Source organism: Mus caroli, unplaced genomic scaffold (assembly GCF_978045245.1).
Source record: "Mus caroli unplaced genomic scaffold, Mus_caroli_1 scaffold_21, whole genome shotgun sequence".
Lineage (NCBI taxonomy): Eukaryota > Metazoa > Chordata > Mammalia > Rodentia > Muridae > Mus > Mus caroli.
This window is the reverse complement of record NW_028227276.1, coordinates 15,643,720-15,659,408: the sequence shown is the minus strand read 5'-3', so window position 1 is coordinate 15,659,408 and position 15,689 is coordinate 15,643,720.

The following is a 15,689-nucleotide window of genomic DNA, read 5'->3' as shown; positions in this document are numbered from 1 at the left end:
GACAGGGAGAGACAGAGTGAGAGACAGAGAGAGACAGAGAGAGAGAAAGAGAGAGACAGAGACACAGAGAGAGACAGAGAGAGAGACACAGAGAGAGACAGAGAGAGAGAGAGACAGAGAGAGACACAGAGAGAGACAGAGAGAGACAGAGAGAGACAGAGAGAGACAGAGAGAGACAGAGATAGGGATAGAGAGAGACATAGATAGAGACAGAGAGCAACAGAGAGAGACAGAGAGAGACATAGAGAGACAGAGAAAGACAGAGAGAGACAAAGAGAGACAGAGAGATATATAGAGAGAGACATAGCAATACAGAGAGAGACAAAGAAAGACAGAAAGAGAGACAGAGAGAGACAAAGAGAGACAGAGAGATACAGAGAGAGAGACATAGAGAGACATAGAAATACAGAGAGAGACAAAGAAAGACAGAGAGAAAGACATAGAGAGACAGACAGAGACAGAAAGAGACAAAGAGATAGAGACAGAGAGAGACAGGGAGAGAGACACAGAGAGAGGCAGAGAGAGACAGAGAGAGACAGAGAGAAAAGAGACAAAAGAGAGAGAGACAGACAGAGACAGACAGAGACAGAGACAGATATAGAGAGACAGAGAGAGAGACATAGACAGAATGACAGAGAATGAGAGAGACAGAGAGATACAGATGAGACAGACATAGAGACAGAGAGAGACAGAGAGAGAGACAGAGAGACACAGAGAGAGACAGAGAGAGACACAGAGAGAGACAGAGAGAGAGAGACACAGAGAGTCAGAGAGAGAGACAGAGAGAGAAACAGAGAGAGACAGAGAGATACAGAGAGAGACAAAGAGAGATAGAGAGAGACAGAGAGAGAGACAGAGAGTGACAGAGAAAGACAGAGAGAGACAGAGAGAGAGGTAAAGAAAGACACAGAGAGACAGAGAGAGAGAGACAGAGAGAGATAGAGAGAGAGTGAGAGAGACAGAAAGAGAGACAGATAGAAACAGAGATAGAGATAGAGAGAGACTATAGAGAGACAGAGAGAGAAATAGAGAGAGTGAAAGAGACAGAAAGAGAGACAGAGTGAGAGAGACAGAGTGAGACAGAGACAGAGTGAGATAGACTGAGTGAGACAGATAAAGAGACAGAGAGGGACAGAGAGAGACAGAGAGACAGAGAGAGACAGGGAGAGACAGAGAGAGAGACAGAGAGAGACAGAGATAGAGACAGAGAGACACAGAGGGAGACACAGAGAGAGACAAAAAGAGACAGAGAGAGACACAGAGAGAAAGAGAGAGAGACAGAGAGAGAGACAGAGATAGGGATAGAGAGAGACACAGAGAGAGACATAGAGAGAGTGAGAGAGACAGAAAGAGAGAGAGACAGAGAGAGAGACAGAGAGAGACAGAGACAGAGTGAGATAGACTGAGTGAGACAGAAAGAGAGACAGAGATAGAGACAGAGAGAGACACATAGAGACACAGAGCGAGAAAGAGAAAGACAGAGAGAGAGAGACAGAGGGAGACAGAGAGAGACAGATAGAGAGACAGAGAGAGAAAAAGAGAGAGACAGAGAGAGACAGAGATAGAGAGCGAGACACAGGGAGACACAGAGAGAGACAGAGCTAGACAGAGAGATAAAGAGAGAGATACAGAGAGAGACATAAAGCGACAGAGAGATAGAGAGAGACAGGGAGAGATAGAGAGAGAGACAGAGAGAGACAGAGAGAGAGACAGAGAGAGAGACAGAGATAGACAAAGACAGAGTGAGATAGACTGAGTGAGACAGAAACAGAGTCAGAGATAGAGATAGAGAGAGACAGATAGAGACACAGAGAGAGAAAGAGAGAGAGAGAGAGAGAAAGAGAGACAGAGAGAAACAGAGAGAGACAGAGAGAGACAGAGAGAGAAAAAGAGAGAGACACTGAGAGACAGAGATAGAGAGCGAGATACAGGGAGACACAGAGAGAGACAGAGCTAGACAGGGAGATACAGAGAGAGAGACAGAGAGAGACATAGAGAGACAGAGAGACACATGGAGAGACAGAGAGAGAGACAGAGAGAGAAACAGAGATAGACAGAGAGAGACACAGAGAGACACAGAGAGACACAGAGAGACAAAGAGAGAGGAAGAGAGAGACAGAGAGAGAGACAAAGAGAGAGACAGAGAGAGACAGAAAAAGAGACAGAGAGAGAGATAGAGAGACAGAGAGAGACACAGAGAGAGACAAAGAGAGACAGAGATAGAGAGAGAGTGAGAGACACAGAGAGAGAGACAGAGAGAGACAGAGATAGAGATAGAGAGAGACATATAGAGAGACAGAGAGAGACATAGAGAGAGTGATAGAGACAGAAAAAGAGACAGAGAGAGAGACAGAGAGAGACAGAGTGAGATGGACTGAGTGAGACAGAGAGAGACAGAGAGGGACAGTGAGAGACAGAGAGACAGAGAGAGACAGGGAGAGACAGAGAGAGACAGAGATAGAGACAGAGAGACACAGAGGGAGACACAGAGAGAGACAGAAAAAGACAGAGAGAGACACAGAAAGAAAGAGAGAGACAGATAGAGACAGAGAGAGACACAGAGAGAGACATAGAGAGAGTGAGAGAGACAGAAAGAGAGAGAGACAGAGAGAGAGACAGAGAGAGACAGAGACAGAGTGAGATTGACTGAGTGAGACAGAAAGAGAGACAGAGATAGAAACCGAGAGAGACAGAGAGAGACACAGAGAGGAAAGAGAGAGACAGAGAGAGAGACAGAAAGAGAGACAGAGAGAGACAGAGAGAGACAGAGAGAGACACAGAGAGACAGAGAGAGAAAAAGAGAGAGACAGAGATAGAGAGCGATACACAGGGAGAAACAGAGAGAGAAGAGCTTGACAGAGAGATACAGAGAGAGAGACAGAGAGACACATAGAGAGACAGAGAGACAGAGAGAGACAGGGAGAGACAGAGAGAGAGACAGAGAGAGACAGAGAGAGAGAAAGAGAGAGACAGAGACACAGAGAGAGACAGAGAGAGAGACACAGAGAGAGACAGAGAGAGAGAGAGACAGAGAGAGACACAGAGAGAGACAGAGAGAGACAGAGAGAGACAGAGAGAGACAGAGAGAGACAGAGATAGGGATAGAGAGAGACATAGAGAGAGACAGAGAGCAACAGAGAGAGACAGAGAGAGACATAGAGAGACAGAGAAAGACAGAGAGAGACAAAGAGAGACAGAGAGATATATAGAGAGAGACATAGCAATACAGAGAGAGACAAAGAAAGACAGAAAGAGAGACAGAGAGAGACAAAGAGAGACAGAGAGATACAGAGAGAGAGACATAGAGAGACATAGAAATACAGAGAGAGACAAAGAAAGACAGAGAGAAAGACATAGAGAGACAGACAGAGACAGAAAGAGACAAAGAGATAGAGACAGAGAGAGACAGGGAGAGAGACACAGAGAGAGGCAGAGAGAGACAGAGAGAGACAGAGAGAAAAGAGACAAAAGAGAGAGAGACAGACAGAGACAGACAGAGACAGAGACAGATATAGAGAGACAGAGAGAGAGACATAGACAGAATGACAGAGAATGAGAGAGACAGAGAGATACAGATGAGACAGACATAGAGACAGAGAGAGACAGAGAGAGAGACAGAGAGACACAGAGAGAGACAGAGAGAGACACAGAGAGAGACAGAGAGATACAGAGAGAGACAAAGAGAGACAGAGATAGAAAGAGAGAGAGACAAAGAGAGACAGAGAAAGACAGAGAGAAACAGAGAGAGACAGTTGAGACAGAGATAGAGACAGAGAGAGACAGAGAGAGAGAGAGAGGGAGAAACAGAGAGAGACAGAGAGACAGAGAGAGACACAGAGAGACACAGAGAGAGACAGAGAGAGAGAGACACAGAGAGTCAGAGAGAGAGACAGAGAGAGAAACAGAGAGAGACAGAGAGATACAGAGAGAGACAAAGAGAGACAGAGAGAGACAGAGAGAGAGACAGAGAGTGACAGAGAAAGACAGAGAGAGACAGAGAGAGAGGTAAAGAAAGACACAGAGAGACAGAGAGAGAGAGACAGAGAGAGATAGAGAGAGAGTGAGAGAGACAGAAAGAGAGACAGATAGAAACAGAGATAGAGATAGAGAGAGACTATAGAGAGACAGAGAGAGAAATAGAGAGAGTGAAAGAGACAGAAAGAGAGACAGAGTGAGAGAGACAGAGTGAGACAGAGACAGAGTGAGATAGACTGAGTGAGACAGATAAAGAGACAGAGAGGGACAGAGAGAGACAGAGAGACAGAGAGAGACAGGGAGAGACAGAGAGAGAGACAGAGAGAGACAGAGATAGAGACAGAGAGACACAGAGGGAGACACAGAGAGAGACAAAAAGAGACAGAGAGAGACACAGAGAGAAAGAGAGAGAGACAGAGAGAGAGACAGAGATAGGGATAGAGAGAGACACAGAGAGAGACATAGAGAGAGTGAGAGAGACAGAAAGAGAGAGAGACAGAGAGAGAGACAGAGAGAGACAGAGACAGAGTGAGATAGACTGAGTGAGACAGAAAGAGAGACAGAGATAGAGACAGAGAGAGACACATAGAGACACAGAGCGAGAAAGAGAAAGACAGAGAGAGAGAGACAGCGGGAGACAGAGAGAGACAGATAGAGAGACAGAGAGAGAAAAAGAGAGAGACAGAGAGAGACAGAGATAGAGAGCGAGACACAGGGAGACACAGAGAGAGACAGAGCTAGACAGAGAGATAAAGAGAGAGATACAGAGAGAGACATAAAGCGACAGAGAGATAGAGAGAGACAGGGAGAGATAGAGAGAGAGACAGAGAGAGACAGAGAGAGAGACAGAGAGAGAGACAGAGATAGACAAAGACAGAGTGAGATAGACTGAGTGAGACAGAAACAGAGTCAGAGATAGAGATAGAGAGAGACAGATAGAGACACAGAGAGAGAAAGAGAGAGAGAGAGAGAGAAAGAGAGACAGAGAGAAACAGAGAGAGACAGAGAGAGACAGAGAGAGAAAAAGAGAGAGACACTGAGAGACAGAGATAGAGAGCGAGATACAGGGAGACACAGAGAGAGACAGAGCTAGACAGGGAGATACAGAGAGAGAGACAGAGAGAGACATAGAGAGACAGAGAGACACATGGAGAGACAGAGAGAGAGACAGAGAGAGAAACAGAGATAGACAGAGAGAGACACAGAGAGACACAGAGAGACACAGAGAGACAAAGAGAGAGGAAGAGAGAGACAGAGAGAGAGACAAAGAGAGAGACAGAGAGAGACAGAAAAAGAGACAGAGAGAGAGATAGAGAGACAGAGAGAGACACAGAGAGAGACAAAGAGAGACAGAGATAGAGAGAGAGTGAGAGACACAGAGAGAGAGACAGAGAGAGACAGAGATAGAGATAGAGAGAGACATATAGAGAGACAGAGAGAGACATAGAGAGAGTGATAGAGACAGAAAAAGAGACAGAGAGAGAGACAGAGAGAGACAGAGTGAGATAGACTGAGTGAGACAGAGAGAGACAGAGAGGGACAGTGAGAGACAGAGAGACAGAGAGAGACAGGGAGAGACAGAGAGAGAGACAGAGATAGAGACAGAGAGACACAGAGGGAGACACAGAGAGAGACAGAAAAAGACAGAGAGAGACACAGAAAGAAAGAGAGAGAGACAGATAGAGACAGAGAGAGACACAGAGAGAGACATAGAGAGAGTGAGAGAGACAGAAAGAGAGAGAGACAGAGAGAGAGACAGAGAGAGACAGAGACAGAGTGAGATTGACTGAGTGAGACAGAAAGAGAGACAGAGATAGAAACCGAGAGAGACAGAGAGAGACACAGAGAGGAAAGAGAGAGACAGAGAGAGAGACAGAAAGAGAGACAGAGAGAGACAGAGAGAGACAGAGAGAGACAGAGAGAGACAGAGAGAGAAAAAGAGAGAGACAGAGAAAGACAGAGATAGAGAGCGAGACACAGGGAGACACAGAGAGAAACAGAGCTAGACAGAGAGATACAGAGAGAGAGACAGAGAGAGACATAGAGAGACAGAGAAACAGAGAGAGACAGGGAGAGACAGAGTGAGAGACAGAGAGAGACAGAGAGAGAGAAAGAGAGAGACAGAGACACAGAGAGAGACAGAGAGAGAGACACAGAGAGAGACAGAGAGAGAGAGAGACAGAGAGAGACACAGAGAGAGACAGAGAGAGACAGAGAGAGACAGAGAGAGACAGAGAGAGACAGAGATAGGGATAGAGAGAGACATAGAGAGAGACAGAGAGCAACAGAGAGAGACAGAGAGAGACATAGAGAGACAGAGAAAGACAGAGAGAGACAAAGAGAGACAGAGAGATATATAGAGAGAGACATAGCAATACAGAGAGAGACAAAGAAAGACAGAAAGAGAGACAGAGAGAGACAAAGAGAGACAGAGAGATACAGAGAGAGAGACATAGAGAGACATAGAAATACAGAGAGAGACAAAGAAAGACAGAGAGAAAGACATAGAGAGACAGACAGAGACAGAAAGAGACAAAGAGATAGAGACAGAGAGAGACAGGGAGAGAGACACAGAGAGAGGCAGAGAGAGACAGAGAGAGACAGAGAGAAAAGAGACAAAAGAGAGAGAGACAGACAGAGACAGACAGAGACAGAGACAGATATAGAGAGACAGAGAGAGAGACATAGACAGAATGACAGAGAATGAGAGAGACAGAGAGATACAGATGAGACAGACATAGAGACAGAGAGAGACAGAGAGAGAGACAGAGAGACACAGAGAGAGACAGAGAGAGACACAGAGAGAGACAGAGAGATACAGAGAGAGACAAAGAGAGACAGAGATAGAAAGAGAGAGAGACAAAGAGAGACAGAGAAAGACAGAGAGAAACAGAGAGAGACAGTTGAGACAGAGATAGAGACAGAGAGAGACAGAGAGAGAGAGAGAGAGGGAGAAACAGAGAGAGACAGAGAGACAGAGAGAGACACAGAGAGACACAGAGAGAGACAGAGAGAGAGACACAGAGAGTCAGAGAGAGAGACAGAGAGAGAAACAGAGAGAGACAGAGAGATACAGAGAGAGACAAAGAGAGACAGAGAGAGACAGAGAGAGAGACAGAGAGTGACAGAGAAAGACAGAGAGAGACAGAGAGAGAGGTAAAGAAAGACACAGAGAGACAGAGAGAGAGACAGAGAGAGATAGAGAGAGAGTGAGAGAGACAGAAAGAGAGACAGATAGAAACAGAGATAGAGATAGAGAGAGACTATAGAGAGACAGAGAGAGAAATAGAGAGAGTGAAAGAGACAGAAAGAGAGACAGAGTGAGAGAGACAGAGTGAGACAGAGACAGAGTGAGATAGACTGAGTGAGACAGATAAAGAGACAGAGAGGGACAGAGAGAGACAGAGAGACAGAGAGAGACAGGGAGAGACAGAGAGAGAGACAGAGAGAGACAGAGATAGAGACAGAGAGACACAGAGGGAGACACAGAGAGAGACAAAAAGAGACAGAGAGAGACACAGAGAGAAAGAGAGAGAGACAGAGAGAGAGACAGAGATAGGGATAGAGAGAGACACAGAGAGAGACATAGAGAGAGTGAGAGAGACAGAAAGAGAGAGAGACAGAGAGAGAGACAGAGAGAGACAGAGACAGAGTGAGATAGACTGAGTGAGACAGAAAGAGAGACAGAGATAGAGACAGAGAGAGACACATAGAGACACAGAGCGAGAAAGAGAAAGACAGAGAGAGAGAGACAGCGGGAGACAGAGAGAGACAGATAGAGAGACAGAGAGAGAAAAAGAGAGAGACAGAGAGAGACAGAGATAGAGAGCGAGACACAGGGAGACACAGAGAGAGACAGAGCTAGACAGAGAGATAAAGAGAGAGATACAGAGAGAGACATAAAGCGACAGAGAGATAGAGAGAGACAGGGAGAGATAGAGAGAGAGACAGAGAGAGACAGAGAGAGAGACAGAGAGAGAGACAGAGATAGACAAAGACAGAGTGAGATAGACTGAGTGAGACAGAAACAGAGTCAGAGATAGAGATAGAGAGAGACAGATAGAGACACAGAGAGAGAAAGAGAGAGAGAGAGAGAGAAAGAGAGACAGAGAGAAACAGAGAGAGACAGAGAGAGACAGAGAGAGAAAAAGAGAGAGACACTGAGAGACAGAGATAGAGAGCGAGATACAGGGAGACACAGAGAGAGACAGAGCTAGACAGGGAGATACAGAGAGAGAGACAGAGAGAGACATAGAGAGACAGAGAGACACATGGAGAGACAGAGAGAGAGACAGAGAGAGAAACAGAGATAGACAGAGAGAGACACAGAGAGACACATAGAGACACAGAGAGACAAAGAGAGAGGAAGAGAGAGACAGAGAGAGAGACAAAGAGAGAGACAGAGAGAGACAGAAAAAGAGACAGAGAGAGAGATAGAGAGAAAGAGAGAGACACAGAGAGAGACAAAGAGAGACAGAGATAGAGAGAGAGTGAGAGACACAGAGAGAGAGACAGAGAGAGACAGAGATAGAGATAGAGAGAGACATATAGAGAGACAGAGAGAGACATAGAGAGAGTGATAGAGACAGAAAAAGAGACAGAGAGAGAGACAGAGAGAGACAGAGTGAGATAGACTGAGTGAGACAGAGAGAGACAGAGAGGGACAGTGAGAGACAGAGAGACAGAGAGAGACAGGGAGAGACAGAGAGAGAGACAGAGATAGAGACAGAGAGACACAGAGGGAGACACAGAGAGAGACAGAAAAAGACAGAGAGAGACACAGAAAGAAAGAGAGAGAGACAGATAGAGACAGAGAGAGACACAGAGAGAGACATAGAGAGAGTGAGAGAGACAGAAAGAGAGAGAGACAGAGAGAGAGACAGAGAGAGACAGAGACAGAGTGAGATTGACTGAGTGAGACAGAAAGAGAGACAGAGATAGAAACCGAGAGAGACAGAGAGAGACACAGAGAGGAAAGAGAGAGACAGAGAGAGAGACAGAAAGAGAGACAGAGAGAGACAGAGAGAGACAGAGAGAGACACAGAGAGACAGAGAGAGAAAAAGAGAGAGACAGAGATAGAGAGCGATACACAGGGAGAAACAGAGAGAGAAGAGCTTGACAGAGAGATACAGAGAGAGAGACAGAGAGACACATAGAGAGACAGAGAGACAGAGAGAGACAGGGAGAGACAGAGAGAGAGACAGAGAGAGACAGAGAGAGAGAAAGAGAGAGACAGAGACACAGAGAGAGACAGAGAGAGAGACACAGAGAGAGACAGAGAGAGAGAGAGACAGAGAGAGACACAGAGAGAGACAGAGAGAGACAGAGAGAGACAGAGAGAGACAGAGAGAGACAGAGATAGGGATAGAGAGAGACATAGAGAGAGACAGAGAGCAACAGAGAGAGACAGAGAGAGACATAGAGAGACAGAGAAAGACAGAGAGAGACAAAGAGAGACAGAGAGATATATAGAGAGAGACATAGCAATACAGAGAGAGACAAAGAAAGACAGAAAGAGAGACAGAGAGAGACAAAGAGAGACAGAGAGATACAGAGAGAGAGACATAGAGAGACATAGAAATACAGAGAGAGACAAAGAAAGACAGAGAGAAAGACATAGAGAGACAGACAGAGACAGAAAGAGACAAAGAGATAGAGACAGAGAGAGACAGGGAGAGAGACACAGAGAGAGGCAGAGAGAGACAGAGAGAGACAGAGAGAAAAGAGACAAAAGAGAGAGAGACAGACAGAGACAGACAGAGACAGAGACAGATATAGAGAGACAGAGAGAGAGACATAGACAGAATGACAGAGAATGAGAGAGACAGAGAGATACAGATGAGACAGACATAGAGACAGAGAGAGACAGAGAGAGAGACAGAGAGACACAGAGAGAGACAGAGAGAGACACAGAGAGAGACAGAGAGATACAGAGAGAGACAAAGAGAGACAGAGATAGAAAGAGAGAGAGACAAAGAGAGACAGAGAAAGACAGAGAGAAACAGAGAGAGACAGTTGAGACAGAGATAGAGACAGAGAGAGACAGAGAGAGAGAGAGAGGGAGAAACAGAGAGAGACAGAGAGACAGAGAGAGACACAGAGAGACACAGAGAGAGACAGAGAGAGAGAGACACAGAGAGTCAGAGAGAGAGACAGAGAGAGAAACAGAGAGAGACAGAGAGATACAGAGAGAGACAAAGAGAGACAGAGAGAGACAGAGAGAGAGACAGAGAGTGACAGAGAAAGACAGAGAGAGACAGAGAGAGAGGTAAAGAAAGACACAGAGAGACAGAGAGAGAGACAGAGAGAGATAGAGAGAGAGTGAGAGAGACAGAAAGAGAGACAGATAGAAACAGAGATAGAGATAGAGAGAGACTATAGAGAGACAGAGAGAGAAATAGAGAGAGTGAAAGAGACAGAAAGAGAGACAGAGTGAGAGAGACAGAGTGAGACAGAGACAGAGTGAGATAGACTGAGTGAGACAGATAAAGAGACAGAGAGGGACAGAGAGAGACAGAGAGACAGAGAGAGACAGGGAGAGACAGAGAGAGAGACAGAGAGAGACAGAGATAGAGACAGAGAGACACAGAGGGAGACACAGAGAGAGACAAAAAGAGACAGAGAGAGACACAGAGAGAAAGAGAGAGAGACAGAGAGAGAGACAGAGATAGGGATAGAGAGAGACACAGAGAGAGACATAGAGAGAGTGAGAGAGACAGAAAGAGAGAGAGACAGAGAGAGAGACAGAGAGAGACAGAGACAGAGTGAGATAGACTGAGTGAGACAGAAAGAGAGACAGAGATAGAGACAGAGAGAGACACATAGAGACACAGAGCGAGAAAGAGAAAGACAGAGAGAGAGAGACAGCGGGAGACAGAGAGAGACAGATAGAGAGACAGAGAGAGAAAAAGAGAGAGACAGAGAGAGACAGAGATAGAGAGCGAGACACAGGGAGACACAGAGAGAGACAGAGCTAGACAGAGAGATAAAGAGAGAGATACAGAGAGAGACATAAAGCGACAGAGAGATAGAGAGAGACAGGGAGAGATAGAGAGAGAGACAGAGAGAGACAGAGAGAGAGACAGAGAGAGAGACAGAGATAGACAAAGACAGAGTGAGATAGACTGAGTGAGACAGAAACAGAGTCAGAGATAGAGATAGAGAGAGACAGATAGAGACACAGAGAGAGAAAGAGAGAGAGAGAGAGAGAAAGAGAGACAGAGAGAAACAGAGAGAGACAGAGAGAGACAGAGAGAGAAAAAGAGAGAGACACTGAGAGACAGAGATAGAGAGCGAGATACAGGGAGACACAGAGAGAGACAGAGCTAGACAGGGAGATACAGAGAGAGAGACAGAGAGAGACATAGAGAGACAGAGAGACACATGGAGAGACAGAGAGAGAGACAGAGAGAGAAACAGAGATAGACAGAGAGAGACACAGAGAGACACAGAGAGACACAGAGAGACAAAGAGAGAGGAAGAGAGAGACAGAGAGAGAGACAAAGAGAGAGACAGAGAGAGACAGAAAAAGAGACAGAGAGAGAGATAGAGAGACAGAGAGAGACACAGAGAGAGACAAAGAGAGACAGAGATAGAGAGAGAGTGAGAGACACAGAGAGAGAGACAGAGAGAGACAGAGATAGAGATAGAGAGAGACATATAGAGAGACAGAGAGAGACATAGAGAGAGTGATAGAGACAGAAAAAGAGACAGAGAGAGAGACAGAGAGAGACAGAGTGAGATAGACTGAGTGAGACAGAGAGAGACAGAGAGGGACAGTGAGAGACAGAGAGACAGAGAGAGACAGGGAGAGACAGAGAGAGAGACAGAGATAGAGACAGAGAGACACAGAGGGAGACACAGAGAGAGACAGAAAAAGACAGAGAGAGACACAGAAAGAAAGAGAGAGAGACAGATAGAGACAGAGAGAGACACAGAGAGAGACATAGAGAGAGTGAGAGAGACAGAAAGAGAGAGAGACAGAGAGAGAGACAGAGAGAGACAGAGACAGAGTGAGATTGACTGAGTGAGACAGAAAGAGAGACAGAGATAGAAACCGAGAGAGACAGAGAGAGACACAGAGAGGAAAGAGAGAGACAGAGAGAGAGACAGAAAGAGAGACAGAGAGAGACAGAGAGAGACAGAGAGAGACACAGAGAGACAGAGAGAGAAAAAGAGAGAGACAGAGATAGAGAGCGATACACAGGGAGAAACAGAGAGAGAAGAGCTTGACAGAGAGATACAGAGAGAGAGACAGAGAGACACATAGAGAGACAGAGAGACAGAGAGAGACAGGGAGAGACAGAGAGAGAGACAGAGAGAGAGACTGAGAGGGACAGAGAGATAGAAAGAGAAAGACAGAGACAAAGAGAGAGACAGAGAGTGAGACACAGAGAGAGACAGAGAGAGAGACAGATAAAGACACAGAGAGAGACAGAGAGAGACAGAGAGAGACAGAGAGACAGAGAGAGACAGAGAGAGACAGAGAGAGGGACCGAGAGAGACACAGAGACAGAGAGAGACAGGGAGAGACAAAGAGAGAGACAGAGAGAGACAGAGATAGAGACAGAGAGAGACAGAGAGAGACACAGAGAGAGACAGAGAGAGACACAGAGAGGTACAGAGAGAGAGACAGAAAGAGACACAGAGAGATTCAGAGAGAGAGAGACAGAGAGAGACACAGAGAGAGACAGAGGGAGACACAGAGAGAGACAGAGAGAGACAGAGATAGGGATAGAGAGAGACATAGAGAGAGACAGAGAGACATAGAGAGAGTGAGAGAGACAGAAGGAGAGACAGAGAGAGAGACAGAGAGAGACAGAGACAGAGTAAAATAGACTGAGTGAGACAGAAAGAGCGACAGAAAGAGAGACAAAGATAGAAACAGAGAGAGACAGAGAGGGACACAGAGAGACAAAGAGAGAACCTGAGAGAGAGACAGAGAGAGAGACAGAGAGAGACAGAGAGAGAGACAGAGAGAGACAGAGAGAGACAGAGAGAGAAAAAGAGACAGACAGAGAAAGACAGAGATAGAGAGCGAGACACAGGTAGACACAGAAAGAGACAGAGCTAGACAGAGAGATACAGAGAGAGAGACAGAGAGAGACATAGAGAGACAGAGAAACAGAGAGAGACAGGGAGAGACAGAGTGAGAGACAGAGAGAGACAGAGAGAGAGAAAGAGAGAGACAGAGACACAGAGAGAGACAGAGAGAGAGACACAGAGAGAGACAGAGAGAGAGAGACAGAGAGAGACACAGAGAGAGACAGAGAGAGACTGAGAGAGACAGAGAGAGACAGAGAGCGACAGAGATAGGGATAGAGAGAGACATAGAGAGAGACAGAGAGCAACAGAGAGAGACAGAGAGAGACAGAGAGAGACAGAGAGAGACAAAGAAAGACAGAGAGAGAGACAGAGAGAGACAAAGAGAGACAGAGAGATACAGAGAGAGAGACATAGAGAGACATAGAAATATAGCGATAGACAAAGAAAGACAGAGAGAAAGACATAGAGAGACAGACAGAGACAGAAATGAGACAAAGTGATAGAGACAGAGAGAGACAGGGAGAGAGACAGAGAGAGAGGCAGAGAGAGACAGAGAGAGACAGAGAGAAAAGAGACAAAAGAGAGAGAGAGACAGAGACAGAGAAAAACAGACAGAGACAGAGACAGATAGAGAGAGACAGAGAGAGACAGAGACAGAATGACAGAGAATGAGAGAGACAGAGAGACAGAGAGAGATACAGATGAGACACACAGAGAGACAGAGAGAGACACAGAGAGAGACAGAGAGATACAGAGATAGACAAAGAGAGACAGAGATAGAAAGAGAGAGAGACAAAGAGAGAAAGAGAAAGACAGAGAGAGACAGAGAGAGACAGATGAGACAGAGATAGAGACAGAGAGAGAAAGAGAGAGAGACAGAGGGAGAAACAGAGAGAGACAGAGAGACAGAGAGAGACACAGAGAGACACAGAGAGAGACAGAGAGAGAGAGACACAGAGAGACAGAGAGAGAGACAGAGAGAGAAACAGAGAGAGACAGAGAGATACAGAGAGAGACAAAGAGAGACAGCGAGAGACAGAGAGAGAGACAGAGAGTGACAGAGAAAGACAGAGAGAGACAGAGAGAGATGTAAAGAAAGACACAGAGAGAGACAGAGAGAGAGACAGAGAGACAAAGAGAGACAGAAGTGAGACAGAGAGATACAGAAAAGAGACAAAGAGAGAGAGAGACAGAGAGAGACAGAAAAAGAGAGAGAGCGACAGCGAGAGATGGAGAGAGACATACAGTGAGAGACATAGAGAGACAGAGAGAGACAGAGAGAGACACAGTGAGATACAGAGAGAGACAGAGAAAGATTCAGAGATACAGAGAAAGACAGAGAGAGAGACAGAGAGAGACAGAAAAGAGACAAAGAGAGAGAGACAGAGACAGAGAAAGAGAGAGAGAGCGACAGAGAGAGATAGAGAGAGACATACAGAGAGAGACATAGAGAGACAGAGAGAGACACAGAGAGAGACAGAGAGAGACAGAGAGAGACAGAGAGAGAAAAAGAGAAAAACAGAGACAGAGAGAGAGACAGCGAAGACAGAAAGAGACAGAGAGAGACAGAGAGAGACACAGAGAGAGGAAGAGAGAGACAGAAAGAGAGAGACAGAGACAAAGAGAGATACAGAGAAAGACAGAGAGAGACAGAGAAAGAGACAGAGAGAGACAGAGAGAGATACAGAGAGAGATAGAGAGAGAGTGAGAGAGACAGAAAGAGAGACAGAGAGAGACAGTGATAGGGATATAGAGAGAGACAGAGAGAGACAGAAAAGAGACAAAGAGAGAGACAGAGAGAGACACAGAGACAGAGAGAGAGAGACAAAGAGAGAAACAGAGAGAGACAGAGAAAGAGACAGAGAGAGACAGAAAGAGACAGAGAGAGACACAGAGAGACACAGAGAGACACAGAGAGAGGAAGAGAGAGAGAGACAGAGACAAAGAGTGAGACAGAGAGAGACAGAGAAAGAGACAGAGAGAGATATCGAGAGACAGAGAGAGACACAGAGAGAGACAGAGAGAGACAGAAAGAGAAAAAGAGTGACAGAGAAAGACAGAGAGAGGCAGAGATAGATAAAGAAAGACAGAGAGAGAGACAGAGAGAGACAGATAGATACAGAGAGAGACAGAGAGAGACACAGAGAGACACAGAGAGACAAAGAGAGAGGAAGAGAGAGACAGAGAGAGAGACAAAGAGAGAGACAGAGAGAGACAGAGAGAGATAGAGAGACAGAGAGAGACACAGAGAGAGACAAAGAGAGAGACAGAGAGAGATAGAGAGAGAGTGAGAGACACAGAAAGAGAGGCAGAGAGAGACAGAGATAGAGATAGAGAGAGACATATAGAGAGACAGAGAGAGAAATAGAGAGAGTGAGAGAGACAGAAAAAGAGACAGAGAGAGAGACAGAGAGAGACAGAGTGAGATAGACTGAGTGAGACAGAGAGTGAGACAGAGAGGGACAGAGAGAGACAGAGAGACAGAGAGAGACAGGGAGAGACAGAGAGAGAGAGACAGAGATAGAGACAGAGAGACACCGAGGGAGACACAGAGAAAGACAGAAAAAGACAGAGAGAGACACAGAGAGAGACATAGAGAGAGTGAGAGAGACAGAAAGAGAGAGAGACAGAGAGAGAGACAGAGAGAGACAGAGACAGAGTGAGATTG